The sequence below is a fragment of the Sapajus apella genome, unplaced genomic scaffold, assembly GCF_009761245.1.
Source record: "Sapajus apella isolate SASKATOON/1434 unplaced genomic scaffold, GSC_monkey_1.0 scaffold16, whole genome shotgun sequence".
NCBI classification, from domain to species: Eukaryota; Metazoa; Chordata; class Mammalia; order Primates; family Cebidae; genus Sapajus; species Sapajus apella.
In genome coordinates, this window is record NW_022436956.1 from 25124488 (window position 1) to 25145314 (window position 20827).

The 20827-nt window shown below is 35.1% G+C and overlaps 1 pseudogene; it reads left to right on the forward strand.

The window, feature by feature from the left end:
- The window catches only part of LOC116555920, a 36282-nt pseudogene extending 31381 nt beyond the window's left edge, over window positions 1-4901 (forward strand).
- Window positions 4902-20827: the final 15926 nt, after the last annotated feature.

The following is a 20827-nucleotide window of genomic DNA, read 5'->3' on the forward strand; positions in this document are numbered from 1 at the left end:
ATGCCAGTTTTTTTTTACTGTGGTAAGAACACTTAACATGAGATCTAGGCTCTTGACAAAACTTTTAAGTGTGTAATGTAGTATTGATAACTACTGGCATAATGTTATACAACGTATCTTTGGAATTTTTAATCTTGCGTAACTGAAATCTTATGCCATTGAACAGCAACTCCTTTTTTCTTCCTCCCCTCAGCCCTTGGCAACCACTATTATACTTCCTGCTTGTATGAGTTTGACTGCTTTAGACACTTCCTATAAGTACACAAATGCACTGTTTGTCCTTTTGTGGCTGGCTTACTTTACTTAGCATAATTTCCTTAAGGCATCTATATTGCTACATATGGCAGAATTTTCTTCTTTGTTAAGGTGAATAATATTTCATTACGTGTTTTTAACTCTTTAAAAAATCTGCTCATCTGTTGATGGACTTTTAGGTTGTTTCCACATTTTGACTTTTGTGAATATTGCTGCAATGTATATGGGAGTACAATATCTCTTATAGATCTTATTTCAGTTCTTTCAATTTTTTTCAGTTCTTTTGGGTAAGTACTCAAAAGTTAGACTGCTGGATCACATGATAGTTCTATTTTTAATCTTTTGAGGAACCTTCATACTGTTTTCCATGGCAATTGTACCATTTTACATTTTCAAAAATAGTTTACAGGGGTTCCAATTTCTCCATGTCTTCACCAATACTTGTTATCTTTTGTTTCTTGTTTTTGATAAAAGTCATTTTAATAAGTGTAAGATGTTAGCGATCTGACTCTGGTTTTAATTTGTATTTCCATGATGTTTAGGAATGTTAAGCACTTTTTTCATATGCTTGCTAGCCATTTATATGTTTTTGGAAAAATGTTTATTTATGTCCTTTGTCAATTTTTGAATCAGGTTTTTAGTTTTTTTGTAAGTCTGGAGTTGTAGAAGTTTCTTATATATTTTGGATATTAACCCATTCTTAGATATGTGAAAAAATATTTTCAAATTTTTGAAAATGTTTACAAATATTTTCTCCCATTTTGTTTGTTGTCCCTTCGCTCTGTTAATTGCTTCATTTGCTGTGCAGAAGCTTTTTAGTTTAATGTAGTCTCACTTGTTTATTTTGCTTTGGTTGATTGTGCTTTTGGTGTTATATCCTTGAAATCATTGCCAAGACCAATATCGTGATGATTTTTCCTTGTATGTCTTTCTTGATTCTAGAACTTTTACAATTTGGGGTCTTTAATGTAAGTCTTAAATTCATTTTGAGTTTGTTTTTGTGGATGGTCTACTATAAAGGTCCAGTTTCATTACCGTGCATGTAAATATCCAGTTTTCCCAAACACCATTTATTGAAGAGACAATTCTTACCCTATCATATATTCTTGGCATTCATGTTGAATATCAATTGACTCTATTTGTGTGAGTTTATTGCTGAGTTTTTAATTCTGTTCCATTGGTCTTTCTTGATGCCAGTACTAGTACAAATAGATTAGTAATATATTTTTATATTATACCCTAACTTTGATATTATACTTTGATATGATACTCCAGCTTTGTTCTTTTTTTTCTCAAGATTGTTCTGGTTATTTGCAGTTCTTTGTGGTATTATATGATTTTTAGGATTTTTTTCTATTTCTGTAAAAACGTCAGTTGATTTCAAAAGAAGACATGCAAATGGCCAAGAAGTATTTGAAAAAATGCTCAGTATCTCTAATGATCTGGGAAATGCAAATCAAAGCTACAATGAGATATACTCAGCACAGTTAAAATGACTGTTAACAAAAAGACAAAAAATAATGGGTAACAGTGAGAATGTGGAGAAAGTAGAGTGCTTTTATAATATTGTTGAGAATGTAGAGAAATGCAGCCACTATGGGAAATTGTATGGAGAGTCCTCAAAGATTTAAAATAGAAGTTGAGGAAGTTCCTTATATATTTTGTATATATACTGCTGAGTATATATACAAAGGAAGGGAAATCAGTATGTCAAAGAGATATCTGCATTCTCATGTTTATTACGCACTGTTTACCATAGCCAAGATATGAAATCAACCTAAGTATTCATCAACAGATGAATGTATAAAGAAAATGTGGTATATATACAACAATGAAATGTTATTCAGGCATAAAAATAATAAAGCCTTGTCATTTGCAGCAACATAGATGGAACTGGAGTTCATTATGTTACATGAAATAAGCCAAGCACAGAAAGATGAGTAGCACATACTCTCTCTCTTATGTGGGAGCTAAGAAAGTGGCTCGCATGGAGATAGAATATTGAATACCAGAACCTAGAAAATGGGGAAGATGAAGAGAGGTAGGTTAATGGGTCCAAAAATATAGTTAGGGCCAGGTGCACTGGCTCACACCTGTAATCCCAGCACTTTGGAAATCCAAAGCAGGTGGATTGCTTGAGCTCAGGAGTTCGAGACAATCATAGGCAACATGACAAAACCCTGTCTCTACAAAAAATACAGAAATTAGCCAGAAATTGTGGTGCACATCTGTAGTCCCCACTACTTGTGAGAGTGAGGTAGGAGGACGGCTTGAGCCTGAGAGGCAGAGGTTGCAGTGAGCTAAGATCACGCCACTTCACTCCAGCCTGGGTGATAGAGCAAGACTTTGTCTTAAGAAACACATGTACACACACACACACACAAACAAAACAAAGCAAAACAAAACAAGCAGAAAACAAACATACAGTTAGGCAGAAGAAGTTCCAATATTTGATAGTACAATAGGGAGAGTGTAGTTAATAATTGATTGTATATTTCAAAATAGCTAAAAGAAAAATAAGCAAAAATAAAAGAAAAGCAAAAAATAGCTAGAAGAGAATAATTGAAAATAATAATACAAAGAAAAGATAAATGTTTGAGGTGACGAGTATCCCAATTGCCCTAGTTTGATCATTACATATTGAATACATGTATCAAAATATCACATATACCCCCAAAATGTTTATAATTATATATCAACTTGTAAAATTCAATTGGGATTTGTATAGGGATTGCATTAAATCTGTAGATAACTTTGGGTAATATGGACATTTTAACAATTTTAAGTCTTGTAATTCATGGACATGGAATATCTTTCCCTTTATTTGTGTCTTCTTTAATTTCTTTCAACAGTAACTTGTAGTTTTCAGTGTATGTCTTTCACCTCCTTGGTTAAGTTTGTGCCTAAATATTTTATTATTTGATGCCATTTTACATGAAATTATTTTCTTAAAATTTTTTTTTGGGTAGTTGATAGTGTATAGAAACAACAGAATTTTATATGTTGATATGTTGACTTTGTATCCTATAACTTTACCAAATTCTATAAGGTTTTTTTGTGGCATCATTAACGCTTCCTACAAGATAATACCATATGTAAACAGAGACAATTTTACTTATTTCTTTCTGAGTTGGTTTAGATGTTTGTCTCTTCAAATCTATCTTTGAAATGTAATCACCAGTATTGGGGGTGGGCCCTGGTGGGAGGTGTTTGGATTGTCAGGGAGGGTCCCTCATGAATGTCTTAGCACCATTCCTTGATGATAAGTAAGATCTAGCTCTGAATTCACCCAAGATTTGGTTGTTTAGAAGTGTTTGGCACCCTTCCTCTCTCTCTCTTACTCCCACTCTCACCATGTGATATGCCTAATCTGCCTTTACCTTCCATCATGAGTAAAAGCTCCCTGAGTTCTTGCCAGAAGCCAAGAAGATGCTGGTGTCATGCTTTCTGTACAGCCTGTAGAACTATGAGCCAATTAAACCTCTTTATAAGAGCCCGTTAAACCTCTTCCTTATAAATTACCCAGTCTCATATATGTTTTTACAGCACTACCAGAACAGACTAACACACTTTGCAATTTAGATGTTCTTTATTTCTTTTTCTTGTCTAATTGCTCTGGGTAAGGCATCTAGTACTGTGTTGAATGGAAGAGTAAGGAGTCAGTGCTTTGCTCCTGATCTTAGAAGAAAATATTTTCAGTTTTTTAAAATTATTGAATATGATATTAGCTGTGGGATTTTCACAGATGGCATTTATATGTTGAGGTAGTTTTTTTCTATTCCAGACTTACCATAGTGCCTTGCAAGTGGCAGGTATGATATCAAACTCAGGATGGTTGTGTGAGGGTTCTAGTTGTCACTACGGGGTTTTTTCTGTGCCAGGAGGCTCTCCAACATTGGGGCTCAGTCACTGCCTCATTCGCCAGTGCGGTGCCCTTCTCCAAAACTGAGCGCTCAGTGAAGGTCCAGAGTGGAGCTGTGCACTGACTGTGAAAGTTGCCTGTACTTACCCTTCAGTTTTGTGTATTTACCTAAATGATTTTCATCTGCTTTAGCTAGTTATCCAAAGAAACCTATGATGTCTTACCTTCGATTTTTGAAAGAACAACAACCCATATTTAAAGCTCAGAACCCAGATGCAAAAAATTCAGAACTAATTAAAAGAATCGCTGAGCTATGGAGGGAACTTGCTCATTCAGAGGAAAAAAATATACGAAGATGCTTACAGGGCAGACTGGCAGACATTCAGAGAAGAGATAAACAGAATTCAAGAACAGCTAACTCCAAGTCAGGTAATATCTTTGGAAAAGAAATCACACAAAAACTTTAAAAAAAGAAAGCATTAATGAAAAAGTGAGAGCTAACAATGCTAGGAAAGCCAAAAAGACCTTGGTCAGCTTATAACATTTTTGTGTCTGAAAGCTTCCAAGAAGCTAAGGATGGTTCATCACAGGCAAAGCTGAAGACTGTAAATGAAAACTGGAAAAATCTGTCTGTTCTAAAAAACAAGTATATATTCGGCTTGTTAAAGATGATAAAATACACTATGATAATGAAATGAAATCTTGGGAAGAACAAATGATTGAAGTTGGACGAAATGATTTTACACATCTTAAAATGAAGCAACCACCAAAAGATGGGACATAAGAGTGTTAAAATAGAAGATTGAGTTGTGTTCATGATGGATAGGCACAAGAAACCAATTAGGCCTCAATACCTGAAACTACTGTAAAATTGGAAAAGATAAAGTTGGTAAACATTTTATATTTATTTTTCTTTAGCCTGTGAACTTCTACCAGTTTAATACATACTATTGTCTAGATTTGGAAAACCCAGACTTACGCAAAAAGGTTTATGCAAAATTTATTTTGTGTTTAGGAACCACTGAGTAGCAGTGAATTGTTTTACTTTTGGTAAAGGTAAATCAGACTGTGAAGTGTTTTCTTTATACTGGATGACAACTATGGAAAGAGTATCGTTGTTTACTTGTATTATGGACGCAGGAGTTTCCTTTTCACAATTGTCACAAATTGTGGAAGCCACAGTGTTCTGTGATTGTGCATTTTTTTAAAAAGCACCCAAAACTCATCTAGGTAAATTTCAGTTCCTAGGGATAATTCATATTATATTCAGAGTTGGTGGTTGTACATTTAAGTGATTGCTGATTTCAGCTGCAGCTTTTTATAAAAGGGACTGATAAATTTATAAACCTTTTTCTTGTTGCCGTTTCCTAAAGTAAAACTAAGAAATTATGTACTGGATCTATGCATATCATTTTATGTTGCACAGAGTAAAAATTTTAATCTTTAATTTTACATTTCCTAATTGTATGTTTTAAGATCAAACATTTTGTTTCACAGCTTTTTCCTTTTTTAAGTAAGGCTTTGTATTTTTTTCTGAATTATTTTATCTCTTGTGAGCATATTTATCCAGAAAGAAAACTTGTGTTGTATAAATTTTAATATGAGAAATCTAACAAATGGAACTCTCCAAAGTCTCTGAAATTTGAAACATTTTGCTTAACGTAAAAAAGTCTGACTAAGAGACAGCCAACTATGGCCTGTGGGCCAAATCCAGCCTGCTGCTTGCTTTTTATGGCCTGTGAGCTAAAAATTGTGTTTAAATTTTAAATGATTTTAAAAAACACTTTCATGATACATGAAAATTAACATATTTAGTATCCATAAATAAAGGTTTATTGGAACACACACACACACATTTTTTTCTATTTCTAGTTTCTCTTGAATTGTAAAATTCAAGATTGTTGAATTTTATTGCATAGTTTTCTGCATGTACTGAGATGATGATGTATTTTTTATTAAATTCTGTTAATGTGGCATGTCACACAGATCAATTTTTGTGTGTTGAACCATTCTATACTAGAGATAAATCCCAATTGATCAATGTATATGAGTCTTTTAAGGTGCTACTGAATTTTGTTTGCTGGTATTTTGTTGAGAATTTTTACATTTATGTTCACTAAACATATTGGCCCCTAGTTTGTAGTGTCTTCAGCTTGGGATCAGGGTAATTCTGGAATGAGTTTGAATATGTTCCCTCACCTTTAATTTTTCTTAAAATTAAGAAAAGAATTGGTGTTAATTCTTCTTTAAATGCTTAGTAGAATTTACCATTGAAGTCATCTGGTCCTGGACTTTTCTTTGTTGGAAGGCTTTTGATTACTAATTACTAATTCAATCTCCTTGCTATATAAGTCTGTTCAGATTTTTGTTCTCTTCATGATTCAGTTTTGATAAGTTGTATGTTTTCAGAAATTTACATATTTCTTCTAGATTATCCATTTTTGGGGGTGTATAATTGTTTATATTATTATCTCATGTTGTTTTTTATTTCCATGAAATCAGTTATAATGTCTTCTTTTTTTATTTCTGATTTTACTTATTTGAGTCTTCTCTTGTTTTTTCTTAGTTACTTGCACTAAAGGTTGTCAATTTTGTCAAAAAAACCTCTTAGTTTTGTTGATATTTAAAACTGTTTCTCTCTTCTCTATTTTGCTTATTTCTGCCCTAATCTCCATTATTTTCTTCCTTCTGTTAACTTTGGACTAGTTTGCTATCTTTTTCTAGTTTCTTGAGGTGTAATGTTTATCTGAGATCTGTCTTCTTTTTAAATGTTCGCATTTATAATTATACACTTCCCTCTTAGAATTGCTTTTGTTACTACATTCCATGACTTTTAATATGTTGTGTTTTTGTTTGTCTCAAGATATATGCTAATATCTGATTTCTTCTTTGACTCATTGGTTGTTCAAGGATTAGCTTTTAATTTACACATATTTGTGAATGTTTCAGTTTTCCTTCTGCTATTGATTTATAGTTTCTTTCCACTGTGGTCAGAAAAGATACCTGTTATAATTTCAGTTTTTTTATGTTTGTTAATATTTGGGGCCTAACAGTGATTTATATTCTGGAGGGAGATCCACGTGCACTTGAGAAGAATGTCTATTCTGCTGCTATTGGGTGAAATGTTCTGTTTATTCCTTTTCAGTCTGTGATATTGTTCAAGTCTGTTGCTTCCTTGTTGATTTTCTGTCTCATATTTATTTGTTACTGAAAATGGAGTATTAAAGTCTTATTATTTTATTGTTGTCTATTTCTGCCTTCAGTTATAACAATGCTTGCTTTGTATATTTAGGTGTTCTGGTGTTGGATGCATATATATTTATGATTCTTACATTTTTCTGGAGGACTGATTATTTTATCATTATATGATATTCTTCCTGGCCTCTTGTGATAGTTTTTGATTTAAATTTTATTTTGTCTAATATAACTGCTCCTGTTCTTTTTTGGTTACCATTTAGATAGAACACTGTTTTCTCAAACTTTTGGCTTTTGCCTATATGTGTCCTTAAATCTAAAGGTAGTCCTTCATAGTCAGCATATGGTTGGATTTGTTTTTTTAATTAATTAATTTTTTTGAGATGGAGATGGAGTCTCTCTCTTGTTGCCCAGTCTGGAGTGCAATGGCACGATCTCAGCTCACTGCAAACTCTGCCTCCTGGGTTTAAGCAATTTTCCTGCCTCATCCTTCTGTGTAGCTGGGATTATAGGTGCCCAGCACCATGGCCAGCTAATTTTTTGTATTTTTAATAAAGATGGGGTTTCGCCATGTTGATCAGGCTGGTCTCAAACTCCTGACCTCAGGTGATATGCTTACCTTGGCCTCCCAAAGTGCTGGAATTACAGGCATGAGCCATCGCCCCTGTCCTGCTTTTGACTTTGAACACTGGATAAATACTCAGAAGTAGGATTGCTGAATATATGGTAATTCTGTTTTCAGTTTTTTTGAGGAAGCTTCATACTGTTTTTCATAATGGCTTTACTAAATTATGTTTCCACCAATAGTGTACAAGGGTTTCCTTTTCTGTACATCCTCACCAACACACTTGTTGTCTTTGTCTTTTTTTAATAGCCATTCTAATAAGTGTGAGATCATATCTTATTGTAGTTTTAGTTTGTATCTCCTTAATGATTAGTAATATTGAACCATTTTTTTCATGTTCCTGTTAACCATTCATGTCTTCTTTTAAGAAATGTCTATTTAGGTCACTTTCTTATTGCTTAATTAAACTATTTGTTTTCTTTCTATAGAGTTGTTTGAGTTCCTTATATATTTTTGATATTAATCTCTCATCAGATGTATGGCTTGAAAATATTTTCTCCCCAATTGTAGATTGTCTCTTCACTGTTAGTTGTTCCTTTTGATGTGCAGAAGCTTTTAACTTTGATATAATCACATTTGTCTAATTTCCTTTTGTTTCCTGTTCTTTATTCATCAGATTAAAAAAATTATTGCTCAGACCAATGTTGTATAATTTCCCTCCATTTTCCTCTACTAGTTACACAGTTTCAGATGTTATGTTTAAATATTTAATCCATTTTGAGTTGATTTTTGTATATTATGTGAGTGTCTGAAAAGGACAGCATGGCTGGATATAATATTCTTTTTGGCAGTGCTTTTCTTTCAGCACTCTGAAAATATCATCCAACTCCTTTCTGTCCTATAAGATTTCTGCTGAGAAATCTGCTGATAGCCTATGGAAATTCCTCTGTATATATTATGAATTCCCTTGTATTTGATAAGTCAGTTTTCCCTTGCTGCTTGAAAAATTCTTAGGCTTTTGATAATTTGATTAGAATGTATTTCAGTGTATATTTCTTTGGGTTCATTTTATTGGGGATCTGTTGGGCTTCCTGTGTCTGAATGTCCATTTTCTTCAGCAGAGTTGTGAACTTTTTGGCCATCATTTTTTTGAATTAGTTTTATGGCCCTTTCTTTTTCTATTCTCTTTCTATGACTTCCATAATATGTATATTGGTCCACTTAATGGTGTCCTGTAAGTCCCTTAAGCTTTTTTCCCCTTTTTTTTTAACCATTTTTTTTTCCATATTGCTTCTCTGACTGGATAATTTCAAATGGCTTTTCTTTAAAGTAATTTATTTATTTTTTCTTTGTTATCTAGTGTGCTGTTCAACACCTCTAGTAAAATTTTCTATTAAGTTAATGTATTCTTCAGCTCAAATATTTCTGTTTGGTTATTTTTAATAGTTTATATCTTCTTGTTGATGTTTTTACTTTGTTTATACATTCCCCCCTGTCCCAAGACCCCAGGTTTGATGAACATCTCTATGGCAATTATTTTGAATTCTCTGTCAGGTAATTCATATATCTCTTTTTCATTAGGGTCAGTTTCTAGAGCTTTAACTTATTTCTTTCTTTGGAACGTGCTTCTCTATTTCTTCATTTGTCTTGATTCTTTGTGTTGGTGTTTTTGCATTTAAAAAATACCTGTATCTCTTGGTCTTTATGCACAGGACTCTAATAAGAGAAGACGCTCACCAATGAGCCCACCTAGTGATTCTGGAGCCTTCTCAAACTGAAAAATAAATAAAAAATAAATTACCAACTGTGGAAACATTGTGGTTAAGAATAACAAAAAAGATAAATGATAAATATTACAATTACTTGTCTGTCAATCAAAAAAGTAGTTAGAAACAGTGTTATAAAATTATCTGAGTAAATTTATCTATATTATAAGACAGATTAAAAATAAATGGGAAGTTAACCATTGGAGAAAAAAATGAAACTATTGAATACTTCATCTTCCATATATTGGGATTAAAAATAATTTTGGTTATAGATTTTAGCAATTAGATAAAAATTATGCAGAACATTAAGATAATCAAAGTGGAATTAAACATAAAATTATTTCTAATTATTTGGTAAGTCCTTCCAATAATTGCATTTAACTGCTACATGACGGCTTAAAAGCCACTAAATTTATTTTATGAAGATATCATCATTCTGCTACCAAGTCTAGCAAAAACAAATAAACACAAATCCTATGAACAGAAAATATTCTAGGAGAATTTACACTATAATGTTAACTAATTTTCTCTGCATTGGGCAGTGGGTAGTTTAGTGTGCATTCTGGTTGTCAAGGATAAAGTAGACAGCAATACAACTCCAGCCTTCAAAATGTCTACTGCCTAGTAGGAGAAAGATGTCAACATCTCTGGAGACACATCAAGTAGGCTGTGTTTTTCATAGAAGGTATGTTTTTATGCCTGTGATGTAAATCTCTAGGTATAAGCTACAAGCCTTTTTTCTCTTCTTTTCACTTAAATTTTATTATAAAAGTTAATATTACTAGCAATGCATTTAATTAAACATTATATAACTTATAAGCAAATTGCAGTCATTTGTCCTTCCACTCCTTTTTAATTCCCAGATGAAATCACCGTTAATAGTTTAAGTAATTTTGGGGGGTATACTTTTATTTTTTTTAATTATTATTTTTTGAGATGTATCTCACTCTGTCACCCAGGCTGGAGTGCAGTGGTGTGATCTCAGCTCACTGTAACCTCCACCTCCCAGATTTAAGCAATTCTCCTGTGTCAGCCTCCTTCGTAGCTTGGATTACAGGCATGCACCACCACCCCTGGCTAATTTTCGTATTTTTAGTAGAGATGGGGTTTCACTATGTTGGCCAGATTGGTCTGGAACTCCTGATCTCAGGTGACATACTAGAGACTGGGCAATTTACAAAAGAAAGAAGTTTATGGACTTACAGTTCCACGTGGCCCGGGATGCCTCACAGTCATGGAGAAATGTGGTAGGCATGTCTCACATGGCAGCAGACAAGAGAAGAAAACTTGTGCGGGAAAACTTCCCTTTTTAAAACAATCAGATCTTGTGAGACATATTCACTATCATGAGCATAACATGGGACAGACCCATCTCCATGATTCAATTACATTCCACTGGGTCCCTCCCACAACACCTAGGTCTAACAAAGTGCTAGGATTACAGGCATGAGCCAATGCACCTGGCCATACTTTTATCCTTTTACATTAAATGCTGGCACTGCTCTAAGTTATTTTTATCTTTATATATTATGGAATTGTCGGATATATTGAATGCCACTCTGGTTTGTTACAGGATCCACTAGATCTGTTACATGCCTGTTGTTATTCTTTTTCAAATGTCCAAATACTTTATATTCAATACATTTGTTTCCTGGTGCTCCTTTTCAAGACTCTCCACTTTAATCTGAATACAGATGATTTTTTCTTTTTTTTTTTTTTTTAACCACTTGCATGGTTGTCATGCTAAGAATTCTGTTCATCTCTTTTTACTGTTGGTTCCCTGTTCCTAGATTTCATGCCTTCATCTTTTCTTGGTTGGTGGAGCACGTCCTCTAGAACAGCCTTTCTCAACCATTTGGTTTCAGGACTCTTTCACCCTCTTAAAAATTATTGAAGCCCCCAAAGAGCTTTTGATTAAGTGAGTTATATTTACTAATTTTATATGGTAAAATTAAAACAAAAATTTAATAATATTTATTAATTAAAAACAATGATAATGAACACATTACATGTTTATATAAATACAATTATGTTTCACATAAATACAATAAAAATTAGAGGAGTGTCATTGTTTTACATTTTGGAAAATCTCTTTAATGTCTGGTTGAATTAAAAAGTGCCAGATTGTCAGCTGGGCACAGTAGCTCACTCCTGTAATCCCAGCACTTTGGGAGGCCAAGGTGGGTGTATTACTTGAGGCCAGGAGTCCAAGACCAGCCTAGTCAATGTGGCAAAACCCCATCTCTACTAAGAATATGAAAAAATTAGTGGAGCATCATGGCATGTGCCTGTAATCTCAGCTACTTGGGAGGCTGAGGCACAAGAATCACTTGAACCCAGGCGAAGAAGGTCACAGTGAGCTGAGATAAAGCCACTGCACTCCAGCCTGGGTGACAGAGTGAGACTCTGTCTCAAAAAAAAAAAAAACAAAAAAAACCCTAGGTAGTCATATCTGCTTTTCCTTTCAATCTATCACGATTGCCATACATTATGTAGCCTTAGGAAAACTCTACTCTACACTCTACACTTATAAAAGAATGAGAGCAAAGAAAACAAGTAACACCTTAGCATTTTTGTGAAAATAGCTTTGCCCTTGTGGACTCCCTGATGAAATCTCAGAGCTTCCCAGGTGTCTACATCACACTTTGGGAACCACTACTCTAATAGTTTATTGAGAAAAGGTAAAAGGAAAGTGTGTTAGTCCATTTTCATGCTGCTGATAAAGACATATTTGAGACTGGGCAATTTATGAAAGAAAGAGGTTTACTGGACTTACAGTTCCACGCGGCCCAGGAAGGTGGAAGGTGGTAGGCATGTCTCACATGGCAGCAGACAAGAGAAGAAAACTTGTGCAGGAAAACTTTCCTTTTTAAAACAATCAGATCTTGTGAGACATATTCACTCTCACAAGAATAGCTTGGGAAAGACTCACCTTCATGATTCAATTACATTCCACCAGGTCCCACCCACAACATGTGGGAATTGTGGGAGTTACAATTCAAAATGAGATTTGGGTGGGGCACAGCCAAACCATATTAGGAAGTAAAATTTTTGAAAACCAACAAGTCAAATAACATTGTTTTCTACCTGCCTACTTGACTAAATATTTAGTTTAATGTAAAATTCTAGATTGAAAATAATTTTCCTTAAAAATGTAAGAGATTTCTCCCCTGCTTTTCACCTTGAGGGTTACTGGTACAGTGTTTGGCGACATTTGGATTCCCTATGCTATTGGTAGCCCCCTTTTTGTCATTTGATGCTTTTAGAATGTTCTTGTTTTTATTTTATTGGGCACTTGTAGGTTCTTTCAATCTTCAAAGTCATGTCTTTTGTTTCTGTGAAATTTTCTTGAATTAATAATTTAATAATTTATTCTTTTCCATTTCTTTTGTTTTCTTTCTGGAGCGCTCATCATTCAGATATGTAATCTGGTTGGATCTTTCAGTTTTCTCACATTTTTTCCTCTATTTTCTATCTCTTTGTGTTTTTTTGTTTTGCTTTAAAGGATTTATTCAATATTATATTACAGTTCTTTTTTTTTTCAATTTAATTATAGTCATCTTTAATTTCCAGGAGTAATAGCTCTGAAGATTTTAATGATATATTTTTAATGAATTTTTTCCTGCTGTTTTGTATATTTCTGTAAGTTTATTATTATTAATTTTTTAAACAAGAACTACTGTTTTTAGAGCCTTTCCTCTAATGTCTGGTGGTCCTCAACTGTTGACTTCAAGAGTGAAGCACTTAAAATTGCACAACAGAGCACACAGTGATAGCGCTCACTGAGAGTGACTTGGTGAGACTGGGAGATCTTTACCAGCCCACAGCTTTCCGTTTGGCTGGCTAAAAGGAATCCTACTATTTCTTCCCTGGAGGATACAAACATGTCTTCCAGCATAACAAGAGCAGAGCAGGGGATGCAAACTTCTCCCAAATTACCTGCTTTCACTGTAACACTGAACCATATCTTGCTCTCAGGAACACAGTCACCTTCTTCCAAGATCTCCAGAGGATAAATAGCTTGCCTTCTGCTGGAGTTGGAGAGGGGAAGTGACTTGACTATACGAACTGGAGCCAAGGATCAAATGTCTTCCCAAGACTTGTGGATCATTCTTCCTATCCCAGTTCCAATTTCTACTTCCTCGAGTCCTTCAGCATTTTGCATTACCCTCTCTCAGCCCTTAGGTTTCAGCTTTCTCTGTTTTACAGTTGGTTATGGTTTATTTCAATTCTAGTCTTCCAAAATATTGTTGACATATCTGAGGTCTTTTCTTTCTTTCTTTGTGTAATTGAGGGCATACACTTTTTAAAAAATCCCAATTTTTTTTTAAAGAAAGAAAGTAAAAGATAAATATGAGAGAGATAAATGTATGTGCTATGTACCACATTCACTGGCAGCCAGCTGCAAGTCTATCATGATTTAAAAACAATATCAAAATCTGTTCATGCACTTTATAGGCCTTTTTAATGGAAATTTATCTTTTTCTTGAAAGCAGACTCTTTATTTAGTGTTCACCAGATCCCAGTATTTATTCTGGTAATAATCTGTTTGCAAAATTTTGAATCACTATACATAACAAAAATCAAAGTCATTAGCTATATTTTTAATAGAGTGTAAAATAGTTAATAAATTTTTCTTTTGCTTTATGGAGTTTTTATTTTCAAAAATATGTGAAAATCTTACAATAAGATTTTAAAAGCCATAGAATACATCCATTTAACACTATGTAAGATGGATTTTCTGGAAAGTTTAACCTCTCTCTGAAGATGTAGAAGATATTTAATACATCGTCATATGCTAGGGGTCAAATGGGTGGTTAAGACATTAAATGTTACAGTTTAGAGGGTTTGTGGAGGACTAGAGTAGTATGGCATTACTTTAGAGATGAAAAGAGTTGAAGAAAGGAAAGATTAAATGATTTGACAAAAATAATACTTTTAAGTTTATAGGAGTTGGATTTAAAATCTTTGTTTTCAGATTTCTGGTTTAGTGCCTTTTCTTCTTACCCAGATAAACGTTCTGTTTACACACTTAAGGAAACCAAGTAGGAAGTCCTTAGTATGTTTCAACAGAATTTATTTCACATACCTGGCTAAAATAATACATAGCATAAAAATCCTATGCCTTTAACCAAGAGTTGCTTACCTGTCTCAAATAGCCACTACAAGTCATCTCCAGAGAGGTCATTTTTCATCACAGGCACAGTACTTCTACTATAAAATTACCATTTTCATGAATGTGTGTTTTTTTCTCCTGAACTGACCAATTAGTACATAAATGCACATAGCTCTTTGTAATGCGTGGAAGATTAGACTAGAATATAATTTCAGCTAATATTCTTAACATCAGAAATATGTAGAATGCATTATTTATTGTTTTCATCCCTCTGCCTATGTTTCCTTTTATGGAATTATGAAGAATTCAAAGATGATAGCTGCTATACAAATGCAGGGTTGCTCTCAGTCCTACAGAAAATTGAAGTTTACTCCTTTTCTGGTAGTGCTACCTTGGGTTCATCAGATTTTATGCATTTGGTGTCTGGGTTACCTTGATTCTTAAATCTTTTCCTGCTGATTTTGATTCCTCTGACCCTCTTATACAAATTAATTAAAATCCACTGTACTTAATAATCTTTCTGTGCTTTCTTGTGTATTCTCCCAAACTACATTTTATATTTAGAAAATACTGCTAACTCCATTTCTTTCTCTCATGCTGCCCAGCCAAATAGCTCCAAAACCTCCAGTGCTTCCAAGGATCTCTCTTTATTTATCTCCTCACTATGAAACTTATCTTCTCTTTGCATGAAAAATAAATATAAAAAGAGTTGGTTTTGTTAGCATATGACTAATACATCTTCCCTACAACCCGACTGCCATCATTGTGGCCTTCTACTTCTCACAATGAAATCTTACAAGGCATAGAATGCATCCATTTAAATTTATTTGTATGACTTTTGATAACATCTGAAGAAATATTTTTTCAGATCTAGACTGTTTTCTATTTTCACTCCAGGGCTAGGCTCTTGAATTCCCACCTATAGGCTCGTTCCTGCCCATATTGTGGGACTCAGCACTTAGCCACCTGCCTGATGCTAGTGGGGCATTCCACTTCTTACTGTTGGGCGCCTGTCTCATTTCCAGGCCCCAATTTTCCCTCTATGTGCTTGAATCCTGGTGAGTGGATTGCTGTTTGTCTTTAACATCCACTTTGTTTGGAGTGCTCTAAGACATATTTCTGGCATTCTGCCTTGATCCTTGTTCATCTAATTATGGTTTCTTTCCAGTGTCTCAGTGTCTCCTAGACGGAACTCTGCCTTGTTTCTTGTCAGGTCACCTCCTAGGGATTAGAGCTCATTCCTAAATGTCAGGCTGGTGGTTGTGGCCCAGGCACTGGCCTTCCCTCATGTTGAATGCCATCACTCACTCAGATAGTTGCTTCCTACACTCCAACTACTTGCTGGGAACCCTATTATTCTGTTGAGAATATCTCTTCCTCTGAATTGAAATTTTAAAAATACTGTACTTCTGGAAACCTGCACATAGCTCTGGAAAGGAGGAAGAGGAAAGGTAGAAATGGAGGTGGACAGGAAGGGACGCTTATTGCATGTTCCCAGGATGGTGCTAAGCTCTGTTACATACTATTAATGAACTCTTTTATTCCTATAAGAATTCTGGGAAATTGCTGATTTTTCCATCTCATTAGGAAAAGAATCCTCAAATGAGCAGACTGTTAGTGAATAAGAAGCTGAACCAGAAGTCAAACATGGGCCTTTTGCTTCTAATTCTCTGTGATCTTCTCAGCAGACCAGGTTGAAACTTGCCCAGTTTGACCAATTTTGGTTTTACAATTTGTGTTTTCCTTCTTCTCTCTTTTAAGTTACTTAATGTTTGCTATTAAAAAGAATAAAAACAATTTAGAAAATATTATATAGTGACAAAATTCAAAGTCAGCCTCATTATTTTATAGTCACAACACATAATGAAAGTTTTAAATAATGGTGAAACAAACATTTACACATAAAACTTTCCATAGTGAAACAATAGAGAAAAAGAACATCAGTTAACTAATAAGATTAGAAAGAGAGAGACATTTTTGGAGTTGCTTGGAAGAAGTACTCAAGAGACTATATTGATTATGGCATGGGTTTCTAAATCATTTTCTTTGGACCATTAAGAAAGACATAAATCATTATACATGATTAATGGAATCCCACAAGATTCTCAAAGAAGAGCAGCAACTCTTTCTTAACTGACATTTATTTTAAATAAAAGGAAGTGTCTGTAATTGCAAACCCCAAATTAAAATAACATCAATGACATTAATAAACATCAATCCTATCCTTCATTTTCACTGTCAGTGTTTATTTATTCATTCATGTATAAAGGTTTTAGAGAAACTAACTGTAGGATTTCCAAAGGAGAAATTCTGGAAAGTCTCATGAAATTGCCTCCAGCAAAGACAAGGCCCTTTTGACTGCTGTGGATTAAAATATGGGATACACATTCTTGTTTTTTTATCCTTGGTGTCTGACCTAGATATTTCTAGAGTGGAAGGAAGGTGAGATAGAGCCAAAGGCTTTATCACCTCATGTCACAATCACTGATAATTTCTCTACTTTTAAATCAGAAAACTAGTTCATTCAGTGGGAGAAAAAAGTCTGTGGAAAAATATCTTTGGTATACCTTGTGAGGAGGCACTGTTTGGATGAAAAGAATTACATGCATGTGTAAAGTTTTTGTTTAATGGTTTGGTTTCACATGAAACAGATACACCTGGGACTATACAGGAAGTCTAAGAATTCCCAAAAGGTAGATATTGCATGTGTGATGCTCTTTGCATTCTAGCACATAGTAGAGTAGGCACTTAAATATGTTTTGGATGAATGAAAACCATATGGGTCAGAGCACATGCTTAGTAATTCTACGAGCTTTGTAATTATGAGGTATGTTTATGCCAGCTGGGCTCGGAGATAGCCTCAAAATCTAACCTGAATCCAAACTGACCTCAGGGGTTGGGTGTGCTCTCATCTCTTTCCAATCATTAGGGAAAAGGGTTGGTTATGCCTTTTGGAATAACTGCTATCTGCTCCCAATTCCAGCCACAAACTTGAACCAGGAGAACGGAAATGAAATCGTGGAGAAAAATCTGGAAGTGCTTTGGCACAAGGACTTTCTGGTGAATGTTAGAATTTCTCTGCATGGGCAGAATAGGGAACATTTAGCAATGGTGCACTTAGGGACAATGAGAAAACAAGTTCTTTTTATTTCTTGGCAAAAATGAAAGGAATAATTTACATAAAAGAAGCTAACAAAGAGCCTGGCAGGGGGAGTGGGCACTTAATAATATTAGTTCCTTTTCCTTCTCTTCATGACAAGGACACATATTTTTTGGTAGCATCTTGGTTTTGTGTGTGTGTGTGTGTGTGTGTGTGTGTGTGTGTGTGTGTGTGGTGTGATGTGTTTGGAGGAGGATTCTAGGCAAGAAAAGAATGAGACAATTTTATTCTCAAAATATGCATCTGTGACAGGATACTGCATTGAACTTCAGTTGCTTTGTTCTCTGATGCCTCTTGTACAATCCCTTCTAATCTCATCTTGGTGATAAGCTAGGGCTAGCCACACATACCTCTTATTGCAAAAATTCAGAAGGGAAGATATGATTTAGTGCCCAGCCTTTGAGTTCACAAGTAGACACTTGAAGCCTCTGGCAGAGATAATAGCTTTGAAAAAAATGGTGAGAGAATGTTATTGCAAGAACCTGGGTCTTCTGGACATTGAGAGCAGGAAAGTGACTTAAACGGTGGGCGTTGAAGAATTGGCATTGAGTGAAAACAAGTAAATTATTAGTCCCCAACTGGGTGCTTACTTTGGCAGCACATATACTAAAATTGAAAAGATTCCTCAATTGGAAGAGTGAGGAGCATATTAGATATAAATCAAGAGCCAGAGATGCTGATGGGCGTCTCTAACCAAAAGACAGCTTCAAGAGCTGAGGGGAGAGGGATGATGGATGATGAGAACCTCCTATAAGCTATGGAGTCTGAAAACAGACTGGAACTCTGCAAAGTGGGATGTGACCTGAGTCCTGTGTCACCAAGGCACAAAAGCAATAAGATCGCCCCAATTCTCCCATACTCTGAGGAAGGCACAAGTGCTGGCGAGCATGGAGAGCATGGAAGGGGGCCCACAGCTGGGATGACGATGTGGTGGGAACTCATATCCCAAGTGGGTGCCTGTGTATGGAAAGGGCCACGCCCGTGGGCCATATAGGATTGACCTTCCTCAATAGACGCTTCCAAGGCAGATGACCATGACTGAGTCTCACATCCACTCCTCTCCCAACACTCTCATGCAAACAATCTATGATGCAACATTGTCTTCCAGTATGTCAAATTAACTTCAAGGAAAAGAGAGGTTAGGAGGGAAAGCCTTGCCTACAGGGCTTGCCACCAAGTGAACTGTGCCATGAAATCAGAACTTCATTTAGTTATAAAAGCATAAAGAAAAATATGTTTTTTCGACATCGCGGCCTGTACATAGTTTTAAAAAATACACCATAGGTGCATGCATAAAGGTTGAATATACAGTAAGTATGGCCTAGGTAGTAGAGATGACTTTGATCTGAGTGGCCTGGAGAATGCATTTGCATGCAGAGGAGAAAATCAGGATACTTTTCTTCTTCAGTGCCTAATGGTATAAGATGGTAGGGGATGGGGGTCACTGGGAGGCTCTGGGAGGCTTCCTGCCCGATCTGAAGACAAAAACTATTATGATACAGTTAAAAAAAAAACCCTATATAGGTCAAATTATACATGTCTACAGGCCAGAAGCAGTCTACCCTGAATACAGATTTTATAATACTTCTGGGTTCTCTTATTTAACAAATATATTACTATACTGTAACTTAAAAAAATGCATTGCATTCAAGAAAAATACCCAGGCTCTATGAAGGTTCCACAATTTCTTTATTTACACATTGAAAAGAGGCCTTCTAGATTTTTTTTTCTCCTTCATTTCCTATATTCAATCAGTCACAAGCCTGGTAGTTTCTGTCTGTTGACTGTCTTTAGAATTAGATCTTTCTCCCTTGAATTGTGCTTTAGTCAAAACCAAGGACTTTTTCTCTAGCCCACTAACTAGTCGCCCTTACTCTAGTCTTCCACTTTGGCCTCCAATCTAGCCTCTTCTTCATTGATTATATTGCCCCTTCGTTTAAACATTTTAATGACTTTCCACTGCCTACAGGGATTAAGTGGCCAAAGAAGGGCAGATGCCAACACCCTCTGACCACTCCCACCCTGGCCCCAGTGGTAGCTACAACTTGGAAGCCTGTTGAATAAATAAATGAATAAATAAACTCTGAGAACTTTGGTCATAGATCCTACTTAACCCTCAGATATAGCTCAGACTGGATTTTTTAGACATGAGAAAAATTCTTTCTTTATTCACATAATTCTCAATTCATACTTGTTGATTTGTTTATTTATCTAGTATTATGTGCAAGGAACTGTGCTAGTTACAGATTAGCAAAAATGAATAGAGCACATTCTCGGCCTTAGATGATCTCAAAATAGAGTAGGAGACACACACAAAACAATGATTAAAACACAATGTGGTAAGTGCTAAAACTACTTGTAGTGTAACATTTGAGGACGTGTGTGCTGGACAATTTGCTAATCACTTTTTCCCGCATTATATAATTTTAATTTCAAAAAAACCTATAAAGTAGATCCCATTTTTATTTTACAGATGAGGAAGATAACGGTTTTAGAGCTTAAGTGCTTTAGGGTCACACAACTAGTAAAGCGTGGCTTCAGATTGAATTCTATGTTCTGAATGTCTAAATGTTACAATGAAGTGGGCACAAAGTGCTGTAGGAACACTGGGTGTGGGACCTAGGAAAGTCTGGTGCGACCATGGAAAGTGTAGAGAGATGGCGATGCTGTGAACGTAGATGAAGAAATTTTATGAAAGGGTTATTTTAGGATTACTCCATCCACCCGCAATGGCTTCATCGTTTATTTATTCCTCCCTCTCCCCTGCCAACCATGTCTAAATATTTCTCCGGGCTCTGTGTTTTGTTTTTAGCTTTTCCATTCCCATTGCTAACTTGTATTATAGGACAGTTACTTCTTTAAAAAGATTTCCAGTAGCTTCCGTGCTCTTCTAACATTGGCAGGGGTG